A 6,475-nucleotide genomic window follows, 5' to 3' on the forward strand; every position below is an offset into this window, starting at 1 on the left:
CTATCTTACCCAGGACTGCCGAAGCAGCGTGGACCAGGGGAGGAACACACTTTTCATGGAAACGTAAGGCATCCATGACTGCCATAACGTAAGCCGCCGCTGTGCGCGTATACCCGTTCCCCGTAGGGAGGAGCAAGCCGCCGCTTAGAGACGAAGCATAAAGTGTCCTCATTCCACATAGGGCAAGCTGGATGAATCCATTTTACCCAGGACGGCCGAAGCGGCGTGGACCAGGGGAGAACTGAACTTTATACTTCACACCACAGTAAGTCTACGTGTCCTCTTCCACATAGGGCAAGCTAGAACTAACTATCTTACCCAGGACTGCCGAAGCAGCGTGGACCAGGGGAGGAACACACTTTTCATAGAAACGTAAGGCATCCATGACTGCCATAGTGCGTAAGCCGCCGCTGTGCGCGTAAACCCGTTCCCCGTAGGGAGGAGTCAAGCCGCCGCTTAGAGACGAAGTATTAAGTGTCCTCTTCCACATAGGGCAAGCTAGAATGAACTATCTTACCCAGGACCGCCGAAGCAGCGTGGACCAGGGGAGAACTGAACTTTATACTTCACACCACAGTATTGAGTAATGTGCCCTCTTCCACATAGGGCAAGCTGGAATGTTCCATTTTACCCAGGACGGCCGAAGCGGCGTGGACCAGTGGAGGACTACACAATCATGAGGTTTGATATCGACTTGTGTGTTTCAATAGGATACCGATGGTATGGTTTGAACCGATTTGATTTAGCCATTCTGAAGTCATCACTTGGTTGAAGCGCTGAACTAGGGAGGCATCGTTTACATATATATTGGTTTTCGCATGCTCTACTAGGTTAATGTCATGAGGTTGGCTATCGAGCATGCCCAAGTGATGACTTGATTGTGTGCTTGCTTGAATTCTTCACATTTCATACCATCGGTTAGTTGTCGAATCATTCCTCGATCATAACCTTCGTTCTTGGTTCATGTATGCTCTCTTCCACATAGGGCAAGCTAGAATTAACTATCTTACCCAGGACCGCCGAAGCAGCGTGGACCAGGGGAGAACTATACTTTGTCTTGTATGCCCTCTTCCACATAGGGCAAGCTAGAACTAACTATCTTACCCAGGACCGCCGAAGCAGCGTGGACCAGTGGAGGACTATACTTTGTTCATAACACCACAGTATTGAGTAATGTGCCCTCTTCCACATAGGGCAAGCTAGAATGAACTATCTTACCCAGGACCGCCGGAGCAGTGTGGACCAGTGGAGGACTACACAATCATGAGGTTTGATATCGACTTGTGTGTTTCAATAGGGTACCGATGGTATGTTTTGAACCGATTTGATTTAGCCATTCTGAAGCCATCACTTGGTTGAAGCGCTGAACTAGGGAGGGGCATCGTTTACATATATATTGGTTTTCGCATGCTCTACTAGGTTAATGTCATAGGGTTGGCTATCGAGCATGCCCAAGTGATGACTTGATTGTGTGCTTGCTTGAATTCTTCACATTTCATACCATCGGTTAGTTGTCGAATCATTCCTCGATCATAACCTTCGTTCTTGGTTCATGTATGCTCTCTTCCACATAGGGCAAGCTAGAATTAACTATCTTACCCAGGACCGCCGAAGCAGCGTGGACCAGGGGAGAACTATACTTTGTCTTGTATGCCCTCTTCCACATAGGGCAAGCTAGAATGAACTATCTTACCCAGGACCGCCGGAGCAGCGTGGACCAGTGGAGGACTATACTTTGTTCATTACACCACAGTATTAAGTATGGTGTCCTCTTCCACATAGGGCAAGCTAGAATTAACTATCTTACCCAGGACCGCCGAAGCAGTGTGGACCAGGGGAGGACTATACTTTATACTTCACACACTAGCCAAATTGAAGTCATCACTTGGTTGAAGCACTGAACTAGGGCGAGTCTATCGTTTACTTTGCATTGGGATAATACGCTGCATGCTCTCTTAGGTTAATGTCATGTGATTGGCTATAGAGCATGCCCAAGTGATGACTTTGTTTCAAGCTCAACAGGTAGGGTATTGAGTCCTCTTCCACATAGGGCAAGCTAGAATTAACTATCTTACCCAGGACCGCCGGAGCAGCGTGGACCAGGGGAGAACTATACTTTGTCTTGTATGCCCTCTTCCACATAGGGCAAGCTAGAACTAACTATCTTACCCAGGACCGCCGAAGCAGCGTGGACCAGTGGAGGACTATACTTTGTTCATTACACCACAGTATTAAGTATGGTGTCCTCTTCCACATAGGGCAAGCTAGAACTAACTATCTTACCCAGGACCGCCGAAGCAGTGTGGACCAGGGGAGGACTATACTTTATACTTCACACACTAGCCATACTGAAGTCATCACTTGGTTGAAGCGCTGAACTACGGCGGGGTAATCGTTTACAGGTTATAATCATATAGCTGCATGCTCATTAGTAGATAATGGAATATTGTATGGCAATATGAGCATGCCCAAGTGATGACTTTGTTTCAAGCTCAACAGGTAGGGTATTGAGTCCTCTTCCACATAGGGCAAGCTAGAATGAACTATCTTACCCAGGACCGCCGGAGCAGCGTGGACCAGTGGAGGACTCTATACTTTATACTTCACACCACAGTATTGAGTACTTCTTGCATAAAGCCCCTAATGAGAACCACGAGGGCTCTCTCAATGTAGAACCACAAGGGCTCTAGTACCGATTCTCTCGGTACGGCTTGGTCCGTGTTCCTTTATGCTTGTACTCTTAGAAAGTCTCAACCCGGAGGTCTTGACTTTGATTGTCATAGTTGGACTACGACGGGGCATCCGACCATTGCTGATCGAACACCCCTGATTCACCATCTTTCGGGTAGGCGGTACGCGTACCTCCGGACGCGGAAGTCTCAACCCGGAGGTCTTGACTTTGATTGTCATAGTTGGACTACGACGGGGTATCCGACTCATCGAATACCCCAGAAGCACACCATCTTTCGGGTAGGCGGTACGCGTACCTCCGGACGCGGAAGTCTCAACCCGGAGGTCTTGACTTTGATTGTCATAGTTGGACTACGACGGGGTATCCGACTCATCGAATACCCCAGAAGCACACCATCTTTCGGGTAGGCGGTACGCGTACCTCCGGACGCGGAAAGTCTCAACCCGGAGGTCTTGACTTTGGTTGTCATAGTTGGACTATGACGGGGCATCCGACCATTGCTGATCGAACACCCCTGTTACACCATCTTTCGGATAGGCGGTGCGCGACACCACCGACGCGGAAAGTCTCAACCCGGAGGTCTTGACTTTGTATTGTTGGATAGTCCTCTTCCACTATAGGGCAAGCTGGAAATATTCCATTTTACCCAGGACTGCCGAGGCAGCGTGGACCAGGGGAGAACTTCACGGAATCTTCAGGCATCCATGATTGCCATAGTGCGTAAGCCGCCGCTGTGCGCGTCAACTCGTTCCCCGTGAGGAGGAGTCTAGCCGCCGCTAAAAGACGAAGCATTAAGTGTCCTCATTCCACTATAGGGCAAGCTAGAATTAACTATCTTACCCAGGACCGCCGAAGCAGCGTGGACCAGGCGAGGACTATACTTTATACTTCACACCACAGTATTGAGTACGACTTGCATAAAGCCCCTAATGAGAACCACGAGGGCTCTCTCAATGTAGAACCACGAGGGCTCTAGTACCGATTCTCTCGGTACGGCTTGGTCCGTGTTCCTTTATGCTTGTACTCGCGGAAAGTCTCAACCCGGAGGTCTTGACTTTGATTGTCATAGTTGGACTACGACGGGGCATCCGACCATTGCTGACCGAACACCCCTGATTCATCATCTTTCGGATAGGAGGTGGGCGCACCTCCTACGCGGAAGTCTCAACCCGGAGGTTCGGACTTAGAGTTTTTCCCATTTAAAAGTTTTTCTCTTAGCCATACTGAAGTCATCACTTGGTGAACGATTGAACTAGGGCGGGTTAATCGTTTATAGGTATCATGTGGTTTGCATGCTCTCTTAGGTTAAGGTCATGTGGTTGGCTATCGAGCATGCCCAAGTGATGACTTTGTTTCACGCTTGCTTGATTTCTTCATGATTCCCTGTTATATAGTGTAATCATTCGAGAACAGGGAATCTTTGGTTTTGCTCAACAGGTATTGGATGTCAACTTGGTATCTAGATCGCATTAAGTCTCAACCCTTAGGTTCGGACTTGTATAGTGACATCTTGTTACGGTCTTGAGTCTCAACCCGCAGGTTCGGACTACTTAGTGTTTGATCGAATATAATATGGCAACTTGTGCCTAAGTCTCAACCCGCAGGTTCGGACTTCTGTTTATTTGGCCAATGTATGTATAAGGCAACTTGTGCCTAAGTCTCAACCCGCAAGTTCGGACTTGTGTATTTGTTCGAAGTCATGTATAAGGCAACGTGTGCCTAAGTCTCAACTCGCAGGTTCGGACTTGTTAGTGTTTCGTCAACTTTCATATGGCAACTTGTGCCTAAGTCTCAACCCGCAGGTTCGGACTTGTGTATTTGTTCGAAGTCATGTATAAGGCAACTTGTGCCTAAGTCTCAACCCGCAGGTTCGGACTTGTGTATTTGTTCGAAGTCATGTATAAGGCAACGTGTGCCTAAGTCTCAACCCGCAGGTTCGGACTTCTATAGTGTTTCGTCAATTATCATATGGCAACTTGTGCCGAAGTCTCAACCCGCAGGTTCGGACTTCTATAGTGTTTCGTCAATTATCATATGGCAACTTGTGCCGAAGTCTCAACCCGCAGGTTCGGACTTCTGGAAGGATCACTTGGCCACTAATGATCCTTCCGCAGGTTCACCTACGGAAACCTTGTTACGACTTTTACTTCCTCTAAATCATCAAGTTCGGTCAACTTCGATAAAGCAGACGCGGTTCACGAGGATCCAGCGAACGATCATCTCCAAAGACCTCACTAAATAATCCATCGGTAGTAGCGACGGGCGGTGTGTACAAAGGGCAGGGACGTATTCAACGCTGGCTGATGACCAGCACTTACTAGAAGTTCCGAGTTCATATGGACCATTGCAATCCATAATCCCTACTAAGTGAGTATTTGAGTGATTTCCCGTTCCTCTCGGAATAGGAGACACGCTGCTACCCACATTGTAGCACGCGTGTAGCCCAGAACATCTAAGGGCATCACGGACCTGTTATCGCTCGATCTCATTTTGCTAAACACAAATTGTCCTGCTAAGCAGCGTACCGTAAGTGCACTTGCGCACACGAACAGCGAAGGTGTCAGGTCATACTCCACCGAAAGGTCCTAACCCGTTCCAATCGGCATCGACGCATTAACGCTGACTGCGTTCTAGTTAGCATATGTGAGTCACGTTCGTTATCGGAATTAACCAGACAAATCAATCCACGAACTAAGAACGGCCATGCACCACTACCCTTAAATTTGAGAAAGAGCTATTAATCTGTCTCACCTCCATAAGTTCGGACCTGGTAAGTTTTCCCGTGTTGAGTCAAATTGAACCGCAAGCTCCATTTCATTGTGGTGCCCTTCCGTCAATTCCTTTAAGTTTCAACTTTGCAACCATACTTCCCCCGGAACCTGACTTTGGTTTCCCGGAAGCTACTGAGAGCACCTGGTTGTAGCGTCTCCCAATTGCTAGTTGGCATCGTTTACGGTTAGAACTAGGGCGGTATCTAATCGCCTTCGATCCTCTAACTTTCGTTCTTGATTAAAGAAAGCATCCTTGACAAATGCCTTCGCTTTAGTTAGTCTTACGACGGTCTACGAATTTCACCTCTCGCGCCGTAATACTAGTGTCCCCAACTACTTCTGTTAATCATTACCTCCGGTCTGAGTACAAACCAATGAAAGATTAGACCAAGGTCGTATTCCATTATTCCATGCAAGATTATTCTAGGGCGTTTGGGCACCCTGCTTTAAGCACTCTAATTTGTTCAAGGTAAACGTGAGCGGTCGAGCTCTATGTTACACTTGCACCCGTTGAAGGGCACACCATGACACAGACTTGGTGCCCTACCACACCATTGAGTCGCAACCAGATTCCGACTTGGCCCACCGACCACGGGTTGACCGGGTCGGCGGAGCCGGACTGTGTTGGACAAGTATCAACTTCGAACGTTTTAACCGCAACAATTTTAATATACGCTAGTGGAGCTGGAATTACCGCGGCTGCTGGCACCAGACTTGCCCTCCACTTGATCCTCGTAGAAGGATTTATGCTCTACTCATTCCAATTATGAAACATCATTAAAGAGTTTCATATTGTTATTTCTCGTCACTACCTCCCCGTCCCGGGATTGGGTAATTTACGCGCCTGCTGCCTTCCTTGGATGTGGTAGCCATTTCTCAGGCTCCCTCTCCGGAATCGAACCCTGATTCCCCGTTACCCGTTGCAACCATGGTAGTCCTCTATACTACCATCCATAGTTGATAGGGCAGATATTTGCGAGATCTGTCGTCGGTGCGAGACCATACGATCAGC

This window comes from Anopheles coustani (assembly GCF_943734705.1).
Source record: "Anopheles coustani chromosome X unlocalized genomic scaffold, idAnoCousDA_361_x.2 X_unloc_13, whole genome shotgun sequence".
Taxonomy (NCBI): Eukaryota; Metazoa; Arthropoda; class Insecta; order Diptera; family Culicidae; genus Anopheles; species Anopheles coustani.